The 23,835-nt window shown below is 44.6% G+C and overlaps 10 non-coding genes across 10 annotated transcripts; 2 read left to right on the top strand and 8 right to left on the bottom strand.

Annotated features, from left to right (window-relative positions):
- Positions 1-1,927: 1,927 nt before the first annotated feature.
- Positions 1,928-2,009, bottom strand: trnal-aag (transfer RNA leucine (anticodon AAG)). Its single transcript has one exon. It is a non-coding gene; the product is annotated as a tRNA-Leu (tRNA).
- A 6,411-nt stretch (positions 2,010-8,420) lies between these two features.
- On the bottom strand, positions 8,421-8,502 carry trnal-aag (transfer RNA leucine (anticodon AAG)). Its single transcript has one exon. It is a non-coding gene; the product is annotated as a tRNA-Leu (tRNA).
- Positions 8,503-8,641: 139 nt separating this feature from the next.
- trnad-guc (transfer RNA aspartic acid (anticodon GUC)) lies at positions 8,642-8,713 on the top strand. The gene has a single exon. It is a non-coding gene; the product is annotated as a tRNA-Asp (tRNA).
- A 1,406-nt stretch (positions 8,714-10,119) lies between these two features.
- Positions 10,120-10,191, bottom strand: trnae-uuc (transfer RNA glutamic acid (anticodon UUC)). Its single transcript has one exon. It is a non-coding gene; the product is annotated as a tRNA-Glu (tRNA).
- A 644-nt stretch (positions 10,192-10,835) lies between these two features.
- Positions 10,836-10,917, bottom strand: trnal-aag (transfer RNA leucine (anticodon AAG)). Its single transcript has one exon. It is a non-coding gene; the product is annotated as a tRNA-Leu (tRNA).
- A 7,885-nt stretch (positions 10,918-18,802) lies between these two features.
- On the bottom strand, positions 18,803-18,874 carry trnae-uuc (transfer RNA glutamic acid (anticodon UUC)). The gene has a single exon. It is a non-coding gene; the product is annotated as a tRNA-Glu (tRNA).
- Positions 18,875-19,510: 636 nt separating this feature from the next.
- Positions 19,511-19,592, bottom strand: trnal-aag (transfer RNA leucine (anticodon AAG)). The gene has a single exon. It is a non-coding gene; the product is annotated as a tRNA-Leu (tRNA).
- Positions 19,593-19,731: 139 nt separating this feature from the next.
- trnad-guc (transfer RNA aspartic acid (anticodon GUC)) lies at positions 19,732-19,803 on the top strand. Its single transcript has one exon. It is a non-coding gene; the product is annotated as a tRNA-Asp (tRNA).
- Positions 19,804-22,241: 2,438 nt separating this feature from the next.
- On the bottom strand, positions 22,242-22,313 carry trnae-uuc (transfer RNA glutamic acid (anticodon UUC)). The gene has a single exon. It is a non-coding gene; the product is annotated as a tRNA-Glu (tRNA).
- Positions 22,314-22,955: 642 nt separating this feature from the next.
- Positions 22,956-23,037, bottom strand: trnal-aag (transfer RNA leucine (anticodon AAG)). The gene has a single exon. It is a non-coding gene; the product is annotated as a tRNA-Leu (tRNA).
- Positions 23,038-23,835: the final 798 nt, after the last annotated feature.

The raw sequence follows: 23,835 nt of genomic DNA on the forward strand, positions 1-23,835 counted from the left end.
GGAAAATCGTTTGTCAGAGTCAATGCGTCAAATAAAAGGTTAGGGATGCAGCAGCTGACGACCTCAACATAGCATTAGAAAAATCAACCTTGGTAGAATTAGAAAAGTCCTTAGGCGAAGCCCTATATGGTCTTATTTACTACAACACATCTAACCACCGATGAGCAAACACTGACAACAGTTTAATTACACATATACACATACACCAATGGTCAGCCTAAAGTCAGATGGTACGGAAAACAGCTTGAATGCAACCACCGACAGCCTATGTTGGTCACCTTCAAATATCATATTGAGAAAGTTAAAGCTAAGGTTGGTTTTGGAAACAGCATCCTAAAAAACTGTACAATACCAGCCGGGGAACATATTCTGCCACTATCCGAGCAACTGAACTCGCCTTATGAATCAAAACAGCCAAAAGTGCCTCATGTCATGTTGCAATAACGTTAAGTCATCTTGCCAAAATCAATCCTGGCCTAAACACTGCCTGCGAGGCTCTAACTGGGTGTTTGAAATCAATTAGAACCTACAATCTCTATCTGCTGATCGGCATTGATTCTCCGTATTATCTGACGTCAGAGGAAAAGTTCAAACAAGAAACTGACCCTCGTCTCGCTCTGTTTGACCGAGAACCTGCAACGAAGGGATTAAAATCAAGGCAAATTTCCTCCATCCTGGAAAAGCCCTGACTGACAGCCATCACCGCAACAGGTTGGCCCTCTGCTAAAGCCGCAGGGAAAATGCCTCACACAACTAAACAAATCTCTTCTACCCGGCTCCAAAGAAGTGTGGCGTTTCGGTCCTGCCTAAATCGCCCAAGATCTGAGAAACGGAACGTTGCAAGGTATCCATGAACAAATGAGGCTATGAGGATGTTCTACAGCATGTTAGCGTGGAGGAGTGCAGATGATGTGTCATTTGTTAGTCTGCTCTCTCCTGCCTGTGCAATTCAACCAACAAGATCTGGATGCCGTCAGTGACTCGGCTCGGGTGTGGGGTGAACTGGAAAGGTGCCGTGCCGTGGAACTCGAAGAGAACAAGAAAGAGGGAAGCTAGGAATCTCAGGCACCTTTTTTTGGCCAAATTGGAGCAATGTCCACATTGCCTTTATGGAAAATGTCAACGATAATGCTTTGTATATCATGAGCATAAAACATGGAAGTCACATAAGTTTTATAGAAATTGCCTGCTATGAGAACGGAATGGATAGCTTTCCCTGACCGGGAATCGAACCCGGGCCGCGGCGGTGAAAGCGCCGAATCCTAGCCACTAGACCAAAAGGGAACTGATCATTTGTTCAGACACTTGTCTCCTGCATGGTTTCTTGACAAATGTGTGAAGCACCCATTGCATTCATGTACCATGTCAGAAATGTGAATTGTATTTTTTGAACCGGGGTAACTTCTGTGTCTCAGTGAAGTGATAACCACTACACTATGGAAACTGCTGCATGAATTTGGACTTGAATGTGTAAAAATTGTACAATAGTAAAAATAACGAACAGACTTTCTTTCCTCATGTCTTCTTACTGTAGTCCGTGTTGAGGATAAGGTTGTTGTTTCTACACAATGTCACCAGACAGGCTAACTCCCTCCTGTAAGTCGCTCTGTGCCGGCCAGTGATACATCCTATCACTGCGGTGTCATCAGAATACAGAAACAGATAAAAGTGGACTGAATGTCTTAAGTAGGGGCGGTGATCTTCAAACGACATGTTGATAAACACACAACCGCGTCCACCTTTTAGCTTTTCCAGAGGCTGCTGGCGGGCCTTAAAACTGTGCTGGTTGTGTTTTTTTCTCATTGCATACCTGCCATGGAAAACTCCAAAGCTAAGAATTGGGCCCTATTTTTGAAAGCTTTCCAAATGAGGCCAAGAGTCTTATTGCCTCAGTCAGGGAAGATACAAATGCGTTACCAGCAAAAGATGGCAGTGGTGGGATTCGAACCCACGCCTCCCGAGAGACTGGAGCCTTAATCCAGCGCCTTAGACCGCTCGGCCACACTACCCTTATTCACAGCTTTCCGAGAATCAAATTGTCGGCACTATGAGATAGCAGAAATATGACATGGCAACACTTTGGTTGCGGTGTGGCAGGCAAAAGCCAAGGATTTTTGCTTGTCCCCTGGAAAACACTATGTCACGCAGTCCTCGTAGTATAGTGGAAAGTGTCTCCGCCTGTCACGCGGAAGACCAGGGTTAGATTCCCTGACGGGGAGATTGTTCAGGTACCTCTAATTTTCTTCAATTACCATCTTGTTGAAATTTGAGAAGTGACCAAAGTATCATTCTCCGAATGTTGTGATGTGTGGACTCGGCATTGCTGCACAGCCCTATAGAAATCAAACAAAGTATTTTACTAGTGTTTGTTCCACCCTTGTAAATTAGGACGCAAAAGCAAGTCTTCAAAAAGGGAAAATCGTTTGTCAGAGTCAATGCGTCAAATAAAAGGTTAGGGATGCAGCAGCTGACGACCCTGACATAGCATTAGAAAAATCAACCTTGGTAGAATTAGAAAAGTCCTTAGGCGAAGCCCTATATGGTCTTATTTAGTACAACACATCTAACCACCGATGAGCAAACACTGACAACAGTTTAATTACACATATACACATACACCAATGGTTAGCCTAAAGTCAGATGGTACGGAAAACAGCTTGAATACAACCACAGACAGTCTATGTTGGTCACCTTCAAATATCATATAGACAAAGTAATGAGTGTACAAAGCCTCATGTCTGAGAGTTCAGAGTTGTCGGAGAGTTCAGAGTGTACCAAACAAAACAGGAAACGTCCTGACCTCAATTTGACTCAGTGTGCCAAACACTGCACCTACAGGAAACAGATGTTTGAGCAATAACGAACATAACAGGAAACCAAGCAAACACTGCACATACAGGAAACAGATGCTTGAGCAACAACCAACTTAACAGGAAACTAAGCGTAGTTCCTAGACACGAGACACATAGCAACCGACGTCAGTCAGTAGACTCACCAATCAGATAACTACTGGCACAGTGTATATAAGCTGCTGTACAACAAACTCTCAGACAGATCGCTTTGGGTTTTCCTGGTACTACTGTTCAAGTGTACTATACGATCTCCGCTCTCTGTAGACTGCGTTTAATAAAATACTTCTACTTGACTCAACTCCTGCCTCCTCGAATTGTTTTCCTGCTCCCGGCCCAGGTGAGACGGCACTAAAAATGCGTCTCAACAAATTTGGGGGCTCGTCCGGGATACAGGGAGTTGTGAGGAGAACATCGAGAGGACCATTCGGACCTAAAAATTTTCTTCATGGACAAAGGACAAAGACACTTACCAATAAGGTAAGCAGAAACCTGTTAAAACAAATTCTGCATATTGGAAACTACTAAAATAGTGTCCTGTCCTATGTACTTGTAGGAAAACATATAAACTAAAAGAGTCAGTAGAAGTGTAAATAACTTCGATACAGGAGGAATACACAGTAACCTCGAGAGTGGCGTAACTCCACCTGAGATCCGACGGGGTCCAGGAGCGGTTAGTACCGCGGCTGGGTTAGAGTCCCGGGGGTTGAGGTCCCTAAATTCTAGTTGTTGTTACGATATGAAAACTCCAAAAACGTTTGGGAAAATAGGTTTATAAACCTTGGAGAGATTGAAATATCGCTGTATAAAACTCCTCAAAACAACAAAATAGGTTGTTTTACGTGGGAAAAATGAGGGGAGAAGAAAAATACAGTCGAAGGAAACTGCAGTTTAAAATAGAGACTGAGTAGTCTTTCGATAACACAACTTTAAGCTGAAGAAAATACTGTGTTGGTATCAAATGTGTATATGACACTAACTTTGTGTGTGTATTTTAAGTGTTGTTGAGGTAAGAAGGGAAGTGGGGAGAATAAGACTCTGAGTAAATCGTTGTGTGAATACTCGTTGTGTGCTGGGTCTGCGGCTGATGAACTGACGGGATACCCAACGGTGTAAACGAACGTCGTTCATTCGCTACAGTTTAGGGCAGGGTGGGCGGTGAAAACCGTCCATATCTGACCAACAGACACGCAGCGAGGGCTAAACCACCCAGTTGATAAGCGAGACATCTTATCTTTGGAGTAAACGCTAAGGTTCTTGTGATAGGACACCCAGTGGGAGACCGGACCGACCTTTAGGGCCGGCCTAGAAGCTTGTCTCTCAGAGAACCGCAGTGGGCTAACGCAGCTATCTCCGGGAAGATTGTTGTCGCAATAAAACTGTGGAGCTCAGAGTCTAGTTAAAAATGGAAGGAGAGTTTGATAGAGAAATAGATGATGATGGATGGGGCCCGGTCAGCCCATATGTCACCCTATTGACCCAAATTGGATCCACAGCTAATGCCCTAGCTGCCACATCAAAGCCAACAGATAAAGAGAAGAAAGTAACAAAAGCAAAACAAAAATTAGAACAACTTATTCAGGACATGGGGAAAACATTGGAACATATAGGGCCCTTAGGACAATTGATACTTGATAAGATGAACACAGCAGCTATAAAGAGAGATGAAGCGGAAGAGCAGGGAAAGATTGCAGGTTTGTTGCAGAAGTCCAGTTGGAGGAAAAAGGAGCGCGACTGGGAGAAGGAGCGACGGGAGTGGGCTGAACTGTTGATCTGCTGACAAAGCACCAAACATCTGCACCAAAAGGAGCTTCACTCCAAATCGGTAACTGCACCTCATGTCCCCACATGTCCTCCACCCTATGCGCCTCCAACCCACGGCATGTATCCCACATTTTACATTGAAAGAGGCACACTCTGGCATTAGGAGATTTCCGCGCTGTTGCTGCTCGGTGCATGACCCAGACTAATCTTAGAGATGTAGAGACGGACGCAAAAACTCTAACACTGTCCGATGAGGTCAGATTCACCCAACTCTGCACTGCTCTTGGTGCTGCAATGCGTAGTCATTTCCCACTGCCTAATTCAGCCGTTATGCCTAAAATTAGATGGGACCCCAAACAAAACCCCAGGCAGTTTTTATGTGAAGCCAAAGAGGCCTGGACCAATCAAACCGGCCCATACCCCAGTAACACTGGGTCACAGGCCGAGTGGTTCCGACAAGCAGTTCTGAGTGGAGTGCCTGAGTCAGTGCAAACAGCCATGAAAAGTAACCCTGACATGTTACGATGTCAACTTTGTACATGGGAGAAGCATCTCGTTCATCACCTTACCACGGCTCAAGCCAAAAAAACAACAAGATGAGAAAGACAAAGCAGATTTGCAGGCACAATTACTGAAATTACAACTAGCCAAAGCTAGAGATGACTTAAACGACAAAAAGAAGGGCAAGAAAGATCAGGTCAAGGTTATGTCTCAAACTGTACAGCAGTGGGACGGCGATAACGTTCAGGAGTCTGGGACGCCACATTTCAGAAGAAGGGGAGGACAAAATAGGGGAAGGGGAGGCCCACGGGGTGGAGGAAGGAGAGGGTTTTCCAGGGGAAAGCCTCAAGGAGGAAACCAAGGCTGTTTCCTGTGTGGGGGCTCCTCCCATTGGGTGAGGGAGTGCCCATATAACCCTGCTCAGTCACAAAGAGGGTTTCCACAGAGAGGAGTTCAGAACCGGGGAGGAACACGCCCTCCTCAGTCTCAAGGGAGAGGACCCGCACCACAGTTCCCCTTGTGGCAAGACACTGAGTGACACGCCCCACAGAGAAGCCCTGGACAGCACCTTACGGCAGAACCGGTGCTGTCAGTGACAGTAAATCAGGACTTGCTGCCTTTCTTAGTGGATACCGGTGCTACCGTCTCCACTATCAAGACTGTGGAAAAGAAGCTGCTTACATCAGACGTCATAACAGTCATGGGTTTCTCTGGGGTTCCTACTATGCTGCCTTACACCAAGCCTCTCACAACACGGCTTGGCAATCAGACTGTGTTGCATCCTTTCATCTACTCCCCTGAGGTACCTTCCAACCTGTTGGGGAGAGACCTCCTGACTCGATTGTGGGCTACTATTCTCTGCTCGCCTGACGGACTAACAGTCTCATTCCCTGATGGAACATCTCTACCCTGCGCCAGTATTGAGTCTTCACATTCAAGCCAATACATGATTCAGCCAGTTGCAGACAGATCGGCTGACATCTACTGGGGTCTCCTACACAGTGAAACTAGTGATAAAGGTGGAATCCTGTCGGCTTACCTGACTTGGAAACCCTGGATCTCCCAAATACACCCCTATGTGGCCCCTCCTGACCCTCCTCATATGACATTGTTTTATGATAGAGAGGATACACAGTGGTATGAGGAACAGTTTAGCAGGGAAATAGAGGGAACTAATTGGGCTCTTTCCACTAATAACATTTATGTGGCTCCCATAGGTGTAGCGGCAGAAGTTTCTCTCACCCCAGAACAACTACAGTGGTATATGATGAGTGACGAGGCTTCCCCCCATGTGTCTTTAGCCTTACATCCAGAGCACCAAGCCAAAGAGCTGGGTTCTATAGTTAAAACAGCACAACTGCAAACTGATTGGCAGAGGGTTGGCTCTTCGTTGTGGTATTCACCCGCAACTCAAATCTACAAAATACAGGTTTCTTGCACTGACTACGCTCTCCTTGAACACGCTCAAATCTCCCGCCACCATGGCCGAGAGAAAACAGATCACCCCGAAGCAGCATTGTTGTTAGATTCACTGCCTGACTCACTATGGTCCGCTGGGCCCACGGATGTTGGCCTAGTCGACTGCCCCCCAGTTACTTTCAAGCTGAAAAATAACAACCCAGTGTGGGTTCCCCAATACCCAAGTAAAAAAGACGCCGAAATCGGCATTGCAGATACCATTGAAGGTCTATTTGAAAAGGGGGTGTTGGTAGAAACATCCTCAGAATGGAACACTCCCATATGGCCCATTGAAAAGAAGGGCACTGGTAAATATCGCATGGTTCATGATCTTAGGGCCATTAGCTCTGCGTTATGCACGCAAACCATCCCAGTTCCCAACCCTTACGTTGCGTTGACTAATCTTGATCCTAGCCACCAATGGTTCACCTGTATCGACCTCGCTAATGCATTTTTCTGCCTACCACTAGCCGAAGAATGTAGAAACATTTTTGCCTTCACCTACCGAGGTGTCCAACTGACCTATTCTTGTCTTCCTCAGGGATTTGCTCTATCCCCTGGCCTATTTAATCAGGTATTAAAGGATGTTTTGACGGATTGTGCTACCACCTGGAATAAAAAACATAGCACTAACTGAGGCGCACGGAGTGGGACATGTCGGGGCTGCACAGATGCAGAGAAACCTCGAAAATTGGTGGCACCCATTTTTGAAAGATATGTGTAAATATCATGTACATACTTGCCCTGAATGCACCATGTATAATGCACGACCAACAGTCAGACCGCATCCTGGACGTTTCCCTCTCGAGACGAAAACAGGGAAAGAAATCATCATAGATTACACAGATATGGTGAATTCAGTAAAAGGGTACAGGTATATGTTGGTATGTGTGGATGCGTATTCAGGTTGGCCAGAGGTACTCCCTACAAAAAGGGAAGACAGTAAGACAGTGGTGAAGTTTTTGTTAAACCAGTATATCCCCAGACATGGTTTTCCTGAGAAAATCCGATCAGATAATGGTACACATTTCAAAAACCATGATCTGCAAAAGGTTGAAGAAATGCTGGGGTTGAAACACAAGTTTGGTTCGGTCTACCACCCACAATCCCAAGGAAAGGTTGAAAGAATGAACCAAACACTCAAATCTATATTGGCAAAAATCTGTGCACTGACTAAAATTAATTGGCTAGATGCGCTACCCCTTGCCCTCATGTCTGTTAAAAGCTCAATAAACCAAAGCACGGCCTTTACTCCCTTTGAGCTGACCACAGGCAGGAGGTTTCCAGGGCCCCAGTCCAAGCTTATTGGAATCAAAGGTGATGATCAGTCATTAACCCACACACAGTATTTCCATGCTTTACAAGCCATTGTTGCAGAGTATGCCAAGCAGGTGGGGGAAAGAAACAAGGAAGACACAGCGACCCCACCAAGCACAGAGTGGGTCCTGCTGAAGGTGCTCAAGCGAAAGTGGACCGAACCCAGGTGGACGGGTCCATATCGAGTGACTGAACGCACCTCGCATGCTGTTCGGCTGAACGGCAAGGGAGACACGTGGTTCCACTGGAGCCAGTGTGCAGCGGCGGACGCCCCTGCACGCACGTTGAGAGGGACACGTACCGAGTTACGTGAACAACAACAACGGGAGAAGACCACCAATCAACAAGGGGCAGAATAATCCCCTGGTGGCATCAGGGTGAGGTAGTCTACCCAAAATCCCTGTGGGAGGAGGTGAAATAGCGCTCCTCTCCTACACGTGGTGTGCCAAACCACCAACCAGATTCGTCGAGGGACCAAGTAGATCTTATTGCCTCAGTTAGGGAAGATACAAATGCGTTATCAGCAAAAGATGGCAGTGGTGGGATTTGAACCCACGCCTCCCGAGAGACTGGAGCCTTAATCCAGCGCCTTAGACCGCTCGACCACACTACCCTTATTCCCAGCTTCCCGAGGATCAAATTGTCGGCATTATGAGATAGCAGAAATATGACATGGCAACACTTTGGTTGCGGTGTGGCAGGCAAAAGCCAAGGATGTTTGCTTGTCCCCTGGAAAACACCATGTTATACAGTCCTCGTTAGTATAGTGGACAGTATCTCCGCCTGTCACGCGGAAGACCAGGGTTCGATTCCCTGACGGGGAGATGGTTCAGGTACCTCTAATTTTCCTCAATTACCATCTTGTTGAAATTTGAGAAGTGACCAAAGTATCATTCTTCGAATGTTGTGATGTGTGGACTCGGCGTTGCTGCACAGCCCTATAGAAATCAAACACAGTATTTTACTAATGTTTGTTCCACCCTTCTAAATTAGGACGCAAAAGCAAGTCTTCAAAAAGGGAAAATCGTTTGTCAGAGTCAATGCGTCAAATAAAAGGTTAGGGATGCAGCAGCTGACGACCTCGACATAGCATTAGAAAAATCAACCTTGGTAGAATTAGAAAAGTCCTTAGGCGAAGCCCTATATGGTCTTATTTGCTACAACACATCTAACCACCGATGAGCAAACACTGACAACAGTTTAATTACACGTATACACATACACCAATGGTTAGCCTAAAGTCAGATGGTACAGAAAACAGCTTGAATACAACCACAGACAGTCTATGTTGGTCACCTTCAAATATCATATTGAGAAAGTTAAAGCTAAGGTTGGATTTGGAAACAGCATCCTAAAAAACTCTACAATACCAGCCGGGGAACATATTCTGCCACTATCCGAGCAACTGAACTCGCCCTATGAATCAAAACAGCCAAAAGTGCCTCATGTCAGGTTGCAATTACGTTGAGTCATCTTGCCGAAATCAATCCTGGCCTAAACACTGCCTGCGAGGCTCTAACTGGGTGTTTGAAATCAATTAGAACCTACAATCTCTATCTGCTGTTAGGCATTGATCCTCCGTATTATCTGACGTCAGAGGAAAAGTTCAAACAAGAAACTGACCCTCGTCTCGCTCTGTTTGACCGAGAACCTGCAACGAAGAGATTAAAATCAAGGCAAATTTCCTCCATCCTGGACAAGCCCTGACTGACAGCCATCACCGCAACAGGTTGGCCCTCTGCTAAAGCCGCAGGGAAAATGCCTCACACAACTAAACAAATCTCTTCTGCCCGGCTCCAAAGAAGTGTGGCGTTTCGGTCCTGCCAAAATCGCCCAAGATCTGAGAAACGGAACGTTGCAAGGTATCCATGAACAAATGAGGCTATGAGGATGTTCTACAGCATGTTAGTGTGGAGGAGTGCAGATGATGTGTCATTTGTTAGTCTGCTCTCTCCTGCCTGTGCAATTCAACCAACAAGATCTGGATGCTGTCAGTGACTCGGCTCGGGTGTGGGGTGAACTGGAAAGGTGTCGTGCCGTGGAACTCGAAGAGAACAAGAAAGAGGAAAGCTGGGAATCTCAGGCACCTTTTTTTGGCCAAATTGGAGCAATGTCCACATTGCCTTTATGGAAAATGTCAACAATAATGCTTTGTATATCATGAGAATAAAACATGGAAGTCACATAAGTTTTATAGAAACTGCCTGCTATGAGAACGGAATGAATAGCTTTCCCTGACCGGGAATCGAAACCGGGCCGCGGCGGTGAAAGCGCCGAATCCTAGCCACTAGACCACCAGGGAACTGATCATTTGTGCAGACACTTGTCTCCTGCAAGGTTTCTTGACAAATGTGTGAAGCACCCATTGCATTCATGTACCATGTCAGAAATTTGAATTGTATTTTTTGAACCGGGGTAACTTCTGTGTCTCAGTGAAGTGATAACCACTACACTATGGAAACTGCTGCATGAATTTGGACTTGGATGTGTATAAAATTGTACAATAGTAACAATAACGAACAGACTTTCTTTCCTCATGTCTTCTTAGTATAGTCCGTGTTGAGGATAAGGTCGTTGTTTCTACACAATGTCACCAGACAGGCTAACTCCCTCCTGTAAGTCGCTCTGTGCCGGCCACTGATACATCCTATCACTGCGGTGTCATCAGAAAATAGAAACAGATAAAAGTGGACTGAATGTCTTAAGTAGGGGCGGTGATCTTCAAACGACATGTTGATAAACACACAACCACGTCCACCTTTTAGCTTTTCCAGAGGCTGCTGGCGGGCCTTAAAACTGTGTTGGTTGTGTTTTTTTCTAATTGCATACCTGGCATTGAAAACTCCAAAACTAACGTTTGGGCCCTATTTTTGAAAGCTTTCCAAATGAGGCCAAGAGTCTTATTGCCTCAGTCAGGGAAGATACAAATGCGTTACCAGCAAAAGGTGGCAGTGGTGGGATTTGAACCCACGCCTCCCGAGAGACTGGAGCCTTAATCCAGCGCCTTAGACCGCTCGGCCACACTACCCTTACTCCCAGCTTTCCGAGGATCAAATTGTCGGCATTATGAGATAGCAGACATATGACATGGCAACACTTTGGTTGCGGTGTGGCAGGCAAAAGCCAAGGATGTTTGCTTGTCCCCTGGAAAACACTATGTCACGCAGTCCTCGTTAGTATAGTGGACAGTATCTCTGCCTGTCACGCGGAAGACCAGGGTTTGATTCCCTGACGGTGAGATGGTTCAGGTACCTCTAATTTTCTTCAATTACAATCTTGTTGAAATTTGAGAAGTGACCAAAGTATCATTCTCCGAATGTTGTGATGTGTGGACTCGGCGTTGCTGCACAGCCCTATAGAAATCAAACACAGTATTTTACTAATGTTTGTTCCACCCTTCTAAATTAGGACGCAAAAGCAAGTCTTCAAAAAGGGAAAATCGTTTGTCAGAGTCAATACGTCAAATAAAAGGTTAGGGATGCAGCAGCTGACGACCTCGACATAGCATTAGAAAAATCAACCTTGGTAGAATTAGAAAAGTCCTTAGGCGAAGCCCTATATGGTCTTATTTACTACAACACATCTAACCACCGATGAGCAAACACTGACAACAGTTTAATTACACATATACACATACACCAATGGTTAGCCTAAAGTCAGATGGTACGGAAAACAGCTTGAATACAACCACAGACAGTCTATGTTGGTCACCTTCAAATATCATATTGATAAAGTTAAAGCTAAGGTTGGATTTGGAAACAGCATCCTAAAAAACTGTACAATACCAGCCGGGGAACATATTCTGCCACTATCCGAGCAACTGAACTCGCCTTATGAATCAAAACAGCCAAAAGTGCCTCATGTCATGTTGCAATCACGTTGAGTCATCTTGCCGAAATCAATCCTGGCCTAAACACTGCCTGCGAGGCTCTAACTGGGTGTTTGAAATCAATTAGAACCTACAATCTCTATCTGCTGTTAGGCATTGATCCTCCGTATTATCTGACGTCAGAGGAAAGTTCAAACAAGAAACTGACCCTCGTCTCGCTCTGTTTGACCGAGAACCCTCAACGAAGAGATTAAAATCAAGGCAAATTTCCTCCATCCTGGACAAGCCCTGACTGACAGCCATCACCGCAACAGGTTGGCCCTCTGCTAAAGCCGCAGGGAAAATGCCTCACACAACTAAACAAATCTCTTCTGCCCGGCTCCAAAGAAGTGTGGCATTTCGGTCCTGCCTAAATCGTCCAAGATCTGAGAAACGGAACGTTGCAAGGTATCTGTGAACAAATGAGGCTATGAGGATGTTCTACAGCATGTTAGTGTGGAGGAGTGCAGATGATGTGTCATTTGTTAGTCTGCTCTCTCCTGCCTGTGCAATTCAACCAACAAGATCTGTATGCCGTCAGTGACTCGGCTCGGGTGTGGGGTGAACTGGAAAGGTGTCGTGCCGTGGAACTCGAAGAGAACAACAAAGAGGAAAGCTGGGAATCTCAGGAACCTTTTTTTGGCCAAATTGGAGCAATGTCCACATTGCCCTTATGGAAAATGTCAACGATAATGCTTTGTATATCATGAGCATAAAACATGGAAGTCACATAAGTTTTATAGAAATTGCCTGCTATGAGAACAGAATGGATAGCTTTCCCTGGGAGTGATTTAACCAGGAAGAGGGTGGGTTTAAGACCTGAAGAGGGAGTGATTTAACCAGGAAGAGGGCGGAGATAAGACCTGAAGTGGGAGTGGTTAAACCAGGAAGAGGGTGGAGTTTTAACCAGGAAGAGGATGTAGATAAGACCTGAAAAGGAATTGGTTTAACCAGGAAGAGGGTGGAGTTTTAACCAGGAAGAGGGTGGCGTTGAGACCTGAAGAGGGAGTGATTTAACCAGGAAAAGGGTGGAGTTTTAACCAGAAAGAGGGTGGAGTTTTAACCAGGAAGAGGGTGGGTTTACGACCTGAGGAGGTCGGGTTAAGACCCGAGGAGGGAGTGATTTAACCAGGAAAAGGGTGGGTTTAAGACCTGGAGAGGGATTGGTTAAGAGGGAACAAAGGAGGGTTGAGGTCAGTTTTTAAGGAAGCTTGAGAATGTCATCTGATCAGCATCTGACCAGCCATTTGACAGTTTAAATGTTTACGATCGTCGCACACCGAAGCTTGAGAATGTCATCTGATCAGCATCTGACCAGCCATTTGACAGTTTAAATGTTTACGATCGTTTGAAACAACTTCCAGACCTCACGAAAACATATTTAAACGATTGGGAGGAACTAATTAGATTAAGGTTAACCATATGTTTGACCCTGCTTCGATGTAAGTTGCTGGGAATGTTCCGTGGGAAGATGTGGACATGCACACACGCACGCACACACGCACACACACACACGCACGCATAAACACACACACACACACACACACACACACACCATTACCTCTGCTTTACCACGTTATTAGACAATTGTTTAACTCCTTTTAAGCATTTAAACGTTGAAAGCATTGCACGTGTACGACGTTGTAATACTTTTCTTTTTTTTACCAGCCGATGACGACGAAGTGAAAGACGAAGAATTTTGTTTGATCGATCTTACAAAGTTGGAAGATGATTATCGAGGTGTGTTTAAACCTTCGAATTATTTAATATTATGTGTATTCATTATTTTGTTTCATAGAGGAATTGCCTTAAGATCCTAACGCGATCGTTTTAACACAATCGCAGTCTGGTGAGTCAAATGATTCTCATTTTACAAGAAAAAAACATGCGGTATACAATACATATATACATATATTTACTTACAGATTTTCCGTTTACATCTCCGGCTCGCTGGTCTCCCTTAACGCTGGCGGGTCCGTCAACGGCCGTCGAAGAGAGTCGGCCATTCCAGGCAGAGGAGAAGGCTTGATTCCGCCAAAGACTCCAGACATCGAAACCTTGGTACGGGACAATATCATCGAAAACAACGGCGAATGTCCGACATGCCCCCGCCGTAAGTTTTTCTTGCTTTCTGTAAGCTTTTTAAGATTCTCCGCGGTTTTAAAGAACTCCTGTCACTCCTCTGTCTTCCGCTCAAATGAATTTCGCGGGCTAAGGGTAATGGGCGGGGACTGATTCCGGAGGTGGGCGGTTGCTTCCAGCAAGCAACCTTCTGGTGTGCATTAGCGCTACCTACTGAAATGGAGTGTGGACCAAGATGGATCCCTACTCTATATTCTTTTATTTAACCCAATGTTTTTTAAATACGTGTATAATGCTTTATATCCTATGTGTTGTGAATTCCATCCTACTATATCTTCCAAGGAACCCAAAGAAATGTTACCACACCTCCTGCTTTATTTATTCTGTAGATTGCCTGAACTATTTCATAAACTAAATCTTGTCTTGTTTCTGATGCTATGTTTTTTTTTTATGCTCATCAATGCACTGCTGGAGTCCGAGCACACAACTACTTTCCTTGCTTTACCTATTCCTATCTTTACGAATCGTTATATATCCTTTTATTATAAAGTTTAATTTTGGCTTCAGCCATGTTTCTTGAATACAAATGATATGTGGTTTAGTTTTCATATTTTTAATATATCCTTTTAATTCATGTTCGTTTGCTATCAAACTTCCGGCATTCCATCGGACAATTAAAAGGTTGTTGGAATGTGGTAACATGACTCCGTCACGTCTAGTCTCTGTAGTACAGCTTGCACCCGGTCCCAAAATAGTTCTTTCAACAACTTTGCTGCTGCTTTGACAATTATTTTGATCTTCTCAGTCTTATTTCTAGCCTGTTCTGTACAGTTTATTACGTAAGCCAGGAATACAACTAGTTTGTCCGTGGAAATTCCTGTATTTGTTGCCTCTTGTTTTTTTTTATTTCTTGAACTATTCATACTTCTGTTCTTTTCTACACTTTCTTGGTTTCTCACTTTAAATGCCTCTGCGTATGTAATATTTATTTCAACTTTGATTTGTTGTACTTCTGTTGCCTGTTTCTTGATGTATGGCTTTTGATTATTTCTTTTTTCAATCTACAATTCCAATAAATAACACGTATTTCCAGATTACTGATAACTTTTTCAAAATAAAATGTAATTCCTGAATAAGATAATTGTATCGAATCCAATGGATTGTCTGGTCCTAAAACCTCTTTGTAATGTTTGTTTGATTCCTCAAAAATACGACACAGTCTAATTTGAAAAACATATGTGCCTCGTCGGCTGTAGTAAAAAAAACAAACCCATGCCTCCTCGGTCTAACCTCTCCCAGCCCCTTTTCTGCCGTATCAAAGACGGATCAGAGACCACCTTTGCCCCTAACCCCCACTTCTTCTCCACTACCAAGAGAACAGTAATTAATCCGAGCTGAGTTTTTTAAAATATTCCAACATTACTTTTTACTTTCATTTTGTATCAAAGCTGAGTTGTGCTCGCTGGTTTATTTTGCAAATGAACATGATCATGTACAAGACTCGCTTACCCACAATGCACTGCAGCCCAACGCTCCTGGTCGGATGTTTGTATCGGGGTTCATGGAGAGATGCGGTAAAGAGTGGTAGCCAAGACACACGGTCACACACGGTCACACTCGGCAATTATTTTGACCTGGGGAACAGATTTAGAGGAAAAAATGGGGCCGGGATATCTGATTTTCAGGTACAAAAAACTTCACAATGACACAAAATAAACACAACAGTTACACCTCACACTAAATACAAGACATTTACTTGTACGTTCAAAAGACAGAATAGAACAAGACAAGACATGCAATGCTATCTACAAAATGTTATGTAAATGTTAGTCATTACGCATGTGGCTATGGTTTTGATGTATTTGTTACAGACATGTTTACGTCAAGTAACATCACATGGTTCCATTTGCACCTTTCAACAAATGTGAAAAGGAATATTAAGAAGTAAAACTTATATTTAATCCTACCTCTTCTCCGAGCACATGGTGACTGTACATACGGGTCGAAAAATGTTGACCTAATTCAGCATTTCTCAAAGTGTGGGGAATAGAGACATGACAGGTGGGGCGCGAGGAACGGCAGGAAATTTCACTTTAATTTTTTTTTTTTTTTTTTTACCATGCTTTCATTTTCTATACACACTGTTAATCACTTTGTGATTCTGTCTGTGAAATCCGCCGTGTAAATAAATGTAAATTACTTATTTTTCCTGTAGGCTTTAAATTTCTCGGTAGGAGCGAAAGCTGGACAGACATAGCAACATTAACTTTTGCAGGCGGGGCTAAGAGGAACAAACATTCGCGCGGACTTTGTAAGATCGTTTGAACAAATTTCTTCGTCTTTCACTTCAACGTCATCGGCTGGTTTATAAAAAAAGTATTACAACGTCGTACACGTGCAATGCTTTTAACGTTTAAATGCTTAAAAGGAGTTAAACCATTGTCTAATAACTTGGTAAAGCAGAGGTAATGGTGTGTGTGTGTGTGTGCGTGTGTGTGTGTGTGTGTGTGTGCGTGTGTGCGTGCGTGTGTGCGTGTCCACATCTTCCCACGTAACATTCCCAGCCATCAATACATCGAAGCAGGGTCAAACATATGGTTAACCTTAACCTAATTAGTTCCTCCCAATCGTTTAAATATGTTTTCGTGAGGTCTGGAAGTTGTTTCAAACGATCGTAAACATTTAAACTGTCAAATGGCTGGTCAGATGCTGATCAGATGACATTCTCAAGCTTCCTTAAAACCTGACCTCAACCTGAACCCTCCTTTGTTCCCTCTTAACCAATCCCTCTCCAGGTCTTAAACCCACCCTCTTCCTGGTTAAATCACTCCCTCTTCAGGTCTTAAACCCACCCTCTTCAGGTCTTAAACCCACCCTCTTCCTGGTTAAAACTCCACCCTCTTCCTGGCTAAAACTCCACCCTTTTCGTGGTTAAATCGCCCCCTCTTCGGGTCTAAAACCCACCTCTTCCTGGTTAAAACTCCACCATTTTCCTGGTTAAATAACTCCCTATTCAGGTCTTAACTACACCCTCTTCCTGGTTAAAACTCCACCCTCTTCATGGTTAAACCACTACCACTTCAGGTCTTAACTCTGCCCTCTCCCACGTTAAAATTCCACCCTCTTCCGGGGTAAGCCACACCCAATTGATCTTGACCTTTGACCCTTGAACTTGACCTTTGACCTCGACCTTTGAACTTGACCCCTCATAAATCGTTGATTTATGACCCCTCATAAATCATTGATTTATGACCCCCCCATAAATCTTTTTTTGACAGAAGGTGTCAACCCACGCCTCCAGAGAGACTGGAGCCTTAATCCAGCGCCTTAGACAGCTCGGCCACACTACCCTTATTCCCAGCTTTCCGTGGATCAAATTGGCGGCATTATGAGATAGCAGAAATATGACATGGCAACACTTTGGTTGCGGTGTGGCAGGCAAAAGCCAAGGATGTTTGCTTGTCCCCTGGAAAACACAATGTTACGCAGTCCTCGTTAGTATAGTGGACAGTATCTCCGCCTGTCACGCGGAAGACCAGGGTTTGATTCCCTGACGGGGAGATGGTTCAGGCACCTCTAATTTTCTTCAATTACCATCTTGTTGAAATTTGAGAAGTGACCAAAGTATCATTCTCCGAATGTTGTGATGTGTGGACTCGGCGTTGCTGCACAGCCCTATAGAAATCAAACACAGTATTTTACTAATGTTTTTTCCACCCTTCTAAATTAGGACGCAAAAGCAAGTCTTCAAAAAGGGAAAATCGTTTGTCAGAGTCAATGCGTCAAATAAAAGGTTAGGGATGCAGCAGCTGACGACCTCGACATAGCATTAGAAAAATCAACCTTGGTAGAATTAGAAAAGTCCTTAGGCGAAGCCCTATATGGTCTTATTTACTACAACACATCTAACCACCGATGAGCAAACACTGACAACAGTTTAATTACACATATACAAATACACCAATGGTTAGCCTAAAGTCAGATGGTACGGAAAACAGCTTGAATACAACCACAGACAGTCTATGTTGGTCACCTTCAAATATCATATTGAGAAAGTTAAAGCTAAGGTTGGATTTGGAAACAGCATCCTAAAAAACTGTATAATACCAGCCGGGGAACATATTCTGCCACTATCCGTGCAACTGAACTCGCCTTATGAATCAAAACAGCCAAAAGTGCCTCATGTCATGTTGCAATCACGTTGAGTCATCTTGCCGAAATCAATCCTGGCCTAAACACTGCCTGAGAGGCTCTTACTGGGTGTTTGAAATCAATTAGAACCTACAATCTCTATCTGCTGTTAGGCATTGATCCTCCGTATTATCTGACGTCAGAGGAAAAGTTCAAACAAGAAACTGACCCTCGTCTCGCTCTGACCGAGAACCTGCAACGAAGAGATTAAAATCCAGGCAAATTTCCTCCATCCTGGACAAGCCCCGACTGACAGCCATCACCGCAACAGGTTGGCCCTCTGCTAAAGCTGCAGGGAAAATGCCTCCCACAACTAAACAAATCTCTTCTGCCCGGCTCCAAAGGAGTGTGGCGTTTTGGTCCTGCCTAAATCGCCCAAGATCTGAGAAACGGAACTTTGCAAGGTATCCATGAACAAACGAGGCCATGAGGATGTTCTACAGCATGTTAGTGTGGAGGAGTGCAGATGATCTGTCATTTGTTTGTCTGCTCTCTCCTGCCTGTGCAATTCAACCAACAAGATCTGGATGCCGTCAATGACTCGGCTCGGGTGTGGGGTGAACTGGAAAGGTGTCGTGCCGTGGAACTCGAAGAGAACAAGAAAGAGGAAAGCTGGGAATCTCAGGCACCTTTTTTTGGCCAAATTGGAGCAATGTCCACATTGCCTTTATGGAAAATGTCAACCATAATGCTTTGTATATCATGAGCATAAAACATGGAAGTCACATAAGTTTTATAGAAATTGCCTGCTATGAGAACGGAATGGATAGCTTTCCCTGACCGGGAATCGAACCCGGGCCGCGGCGGTGAAAGCGCCGAATCCTAGCCACTAGACCACCAGGGAACTAATCCTTTTTTTTTCAGACACTTGTCTCATGCATGGTTTCTTGACAAATGTGTGAAGCACCCGTTGCATTCATGTACCATGTCAGAAATGTGAATTGTATTTTTTGAACCGGGGTAACTTCTGTGTCTCAGTGAAGTGATAACCACTACACTATGGAAACTGCTGCATGAATTTGGACTTGGATGTGTAAAAATTGTACAATAGTAACAGACTTTCTTTCCTCACGTCTTCTTAGTGTAGTCCGTGTTGAGGATAAGGTTGTTGTTTCTACACAATGTCACCAGACAGGCTAACTCCCTCCTGTAAGTCGCTCTGTGCCGGCCACTGATACATCCTATCACTGCGGTGTCATCAGAATACAGAAACAGATAAAAGTGGACTGAATGTCTTAAGTAGGGGCGGTGATCTTCAAACAACATGTTGATAAACACACAACCACGTCCACCTTTGAGCTTTTCCAGAGGCTGCTGGCGGGCCTTAAAACTGTGCTGGTTGTGTTTTTTTCTCATTGCATACCTGGCATGGAAAACTCCAAAGCTAATGTTTGGGCCCTATTTTTGAAAGCTTTCCAAATGAGGCCAAGAGTCTTATTGCCTCAGTCAGTGAAGATACAAATGCGTTACCAGCAAAAGTTGGCAGTGGTGGGATTTGAACCCACGCCACCCGAGAGACTGGAGCCTTAATCCAGCGCCTTAGACCGCTCGGCCACAGTACCCTTATTCCCTGCTTCCCGAGGATCAAATTGTCGGCATTATGAGATAGCAGAAATATGACATGGCAACACTTTGGTTGCGGTGTGGCAGGCAAAAGCCAAGGATGTTTGCTTGTCCCCTGGAAAACACCATGTCATACAGTCCTCGTTAGTATAGTGGACAGTATCTCCGCCTGTCACGCGGAAGACCAGGGTTCGATTCCCTGACGGGGAGATGGTTCAGGTACCTTTAGTTTTCTTCAACTACCATCTTGTTGAAATTTGAGAAGTGACCAAAGTATCCTTCTCCGAATGTTGTGATGTGTGGACTCGGTGTTGCTGAACAGCCCTATAGAAATCAAACACAGTATTTTACTAATGTTTGTTCCACCCTTCTAAATTTGGACGCAAAAGCAAGTCTTCAAAAAGGGAAAATCGTTTGTCAGAGTCAATGCGTCAAGTAAAAGGTCAGGGATGCAGCAGCTGATGACCTCGACATTAGATAGAGATTAGATAGTACTTTATTTATTCCGCCAGGAGAGTTCCTTCAGGAAAATTTAAATTTTCAGCACAATCCCATTCAAGTTTAGACAAACATTACAGGGAGACAGAACAGGATCGCTGACGGGTCTGCCGGCTTCCAGCGCCCCTTACAAAAAAGATGAAATAAAGGTAAACAAAGGGGGGGAGGGGGGAGAAAAAAATAGAAGATTAAAATAAAATTTAAAAAATCGGTCTTTGCCTGGGCCCTGGAGAGGAGGTGCAGACTGAGGCCAAGGGAAAAAAACAAATAAATTAAAAAAATAAAAAAACAACTCATAACCATGGTACACATCCCTCTTCCATGTGTGTAAGAGGGAAACATCAAACATCAAAGAACACAGAGGACATTAAAGACATTAAAGCAGCAGATACAACCAGACACATCTACATACAGCTATGAATAAAAAGTAAAATAAACATATCCACTGTGGTGGCATCTGCGTTGTTCCACGCCATCGTCTGCTGGGGAGGAGGAAGCATGGTCAGAGACAGAAGCAGACCCAACAAAGCAACCAAGACAGCCGACTCCACTCTCGGCCAGTGTCCAGTCCGAATGGATGAGCGAGGATACGTCCAAGGTGACCGAGGTGTCCGACACCTGCTCACCCAGTCAAGACACCGCGAAACCTCTCCGTCCCAGTGCTCAGTGCTAGCTCCGCAGCTCCTGTCTCTTCATCCGCATCTCCTCCAGTACATCCAAACATACTCTGGTGTAGCAGACACCCAGCAGCTGGTCTCCATAGCCAAAAGGCTCCCGGGAGGCAGATCCAGAAGTCCATGAAAAAAGCACCACAGAGGTCACGAAAGTGCCACCCCTTGTCACACAGTCCCAAAGGGTCCCGGACCAAAAGGCAAAAAAATATAATAAGACATGAAAACAAGAGGGAAACACAAAAGGATGACACAAGAGCACAGAGCTCCTGCCTACAGCAGCCACTACAGCAGCGCCATCTTGGAAAAAAGCAGCGCCATCTTGGAAAAAAAAAATAGCATTAGAAAAATCAACCTTGGTAGAATTAAAAAAGTCCTTAGGCGAAGCCCTATATGGTCTTATTTACTACAACACATCTAACCACCGATGAGCAAACACTGACAACAGTTTAATTACACATATACACATACACCAATGGTTAGCCTAAAGTCAGATGGTACGGAAAACAGCTTGAATACAACCACAGACAGTCTATGTTGGTCACCTTCAAATACCATATTGAGAAAGTTAAAGCTAAGGTTGGATTTGGAAACAGCATCCTAAAAAACTGTACAATACCAGCCGGGGAACATATTCTGCCACTATCCGAGCAACTGAACTCGCCTTATGAATCAAAACAGCCAAAAGTTCCTCATGTCAGGTTGCAATCACGTTGAGTCATCTTGCCGAAATCAATCCTGGCCTAAACACTGCCTGCGAGGAGGCTCTAACTGGGTGTTTGAAATCAATTAGAACCTACAATCTCTATCTGCTGTTAGGCATTGATCCTCCGTATTATCTGACGTCAGAGGAAAAGTTCAAACAAGAAACTGACCCTCGTCTTAGTCTGTTTGACCGAGAACCAGCAACGAAGAGATTAAAATCAAGGCCAATTTCTCCATCCTCGAAAAGCCCTGACTGACAGCCATCACCGCAACAGGTTGGCCCTCTGCTAAAGCCGCAGGGAAAATGCCTCACACAACTAAACAAATCTCTTCTGCCCGGCTCCAAAGAAGTGTGGCGTTTTGGTCCTGCCTAAATCGCCCAAGATCTGAGAAACGGAACGTTGCGAGGTATCCATGAAAAAACGAGGCTATGAGGATGTTCTACAGCATGTTAGTGTGGAGGAGTGCAGATGATGTCATTTGTTAGTCTGCTCTCTCCTGCCTGTGCAATTCAACCAACAAGATCTGGATGCCGTCAGTGACTCAGCTCGGGTGTGGGGTGAACTGGAAAGGTGTCGTGCCGTGGAACTCGAAGAGAACAAGAAAGAGGAAAGCTGGGAATCTCAGGCACCTTTTTAGGGCCAAACTGGTGCAATGTCCACATTGCCTTTATGGAAAATGTCAACGATAATGCTTTGTATATGATGAGCATAAAACATGGAAGTCACATAAGTTTTATAGAAATTGCCTGCTATGAGAACGGAATGGCTAGCTTTCCCTGACCGGGAATCGAACCCGGGCCGCGGCGGTGAAAGCGCCTAATCCTAGCCACTAGACCACCAGGGAACTAATCCTTTTTTTTTCAGACACTTGTCTCATGCATGGTTTCTTGACAAATGTGTGAAGCACCCATTGCATTCATGTACCATGAAATGTGAATTGTATTTTTTGAACCGGGGTAACTTCTGTGTCTCAGTGAAGTGATAACCACTACACTATGGAAACTGCTGCATGAATTTGGACTTGGATGTGTAAAAATTGTACAATAGTAACAATAAAGAACAGACTTTCTTTCCTCATGTCTTCTTAGTGTAGTCCGTGTTGAGGATAAGGTTGTTGTTTCTACACAATGTCACCAGACAGGCTAACTCCCTCCTGTAAGTCGCTCTGTGCCGGCCAGTGATATGTCCTATCACTGCGGTGTCATCAGAATATAGAAACAGATAAAAGTGGACTGAATGTCTTAAGTAGGGGCGGTGATCTTCAAACGACATGTTGATAAACACACAACCACGTCCACCTTTGAGCTTTTCCAGAGGCTGCTGGCGGGCCTTAAAACTGTGCTGGTTGTGTTTTTTTCTCATTGCATCCCTGGCATGGAAAACTCCAAAGATAACATTTGGGCCCTATTTTTCAAAGCTTTCCAAATGAGGCCAAGAGTCTTATTGCCTCAGTCAGGGAAGATACAAATGCGTTACCTGCAAAATATGGCAGTGGCAGGATTTGAACCCATGCCTCCCGAGAGACTGGAGCCTTAATCCAGCGCCTTAGACCGCTCGGCCACACTACCCTTATTCCCAGCTTTCCGAGGATCAAATTGTTGGCATTATGAGATAGCAGAAATATGATATGGCAACACTTTGGTTGCGGTGTGGCAGGCAAAAGCCAAGGATGTTAGAAAATGTAAGGGGACACCTTCTGTCAAAAAATGATTTATGGGGGGTCATAAATCAATGATTTATGAGGGGTCAAGTTCAAAGGTCAAAGGTCAAGTTCAAGGGTCAAAGTCAAGTGGGTGTGGCTGACCCTGGAAGAGGGTAGAGATAAGACCTGAGGTGGGAGTGGTTTAACCAGGAAGAGGGTGTAGTTTTAACCAGGAAGAGGGTGGAGTTTTAACCTGGAAGAGGGGGGTTTAAGACTTGAAGGGGGAGTGACTTAACCAGGAAGAGGGTGGGTTTAAGACCCAGAGAGGGAGTGATTTAACCAGGAAGAGGGTGGAGATAAGACCTGAAGTGGGAGTGGCTAAACCAGGAAGAGGGTGGAGTTTTAACCAGGAAGAGGATGGAGTTAAGACCTGAAAAGGAATTGGTTTAACCAAGAAGAGGGTGGAGTTTTAACCAGGAAGAGGGTGGAGTTAAGACCTGAAGAGGGAGTGATTTAACCAGGAAAAGGGTGGAGTTTTAACCAGGAAGAGGGTGGAGTTTTAACCAGGAAGAGGGTGGGTTTAAGACCTGAAGAGGGTCGGTTTAAGACCTGAAGAGGGAGTGATTTAATCAGGAAGAGGGTGGGTTCAAGACCTGGAGAGGGATGTGTTAAGAGGGAACAAAGGAGGGTTCAGGTTGAGGTCAGTTTTTAAGGAAGCTTGAGA

The sequence above is a fragment of the Nerophis ophidion genome, unplaced genomic scaffold (genome assembly GCF_033978795.1).
Source record: "Nerophis ophidion isolate RoL-2023_Sa unplaced genomic scaffold, RoL_Noph_v1.0 HiC_scaffold_130, whole genome shotgun sequence".
Lineage (NCBI taxonomy): Eukaryota > Metazoa > Chordata > Actinopteri > Syngnathiformes > Syngnathidae > Nerophis > Nerophis ophidion.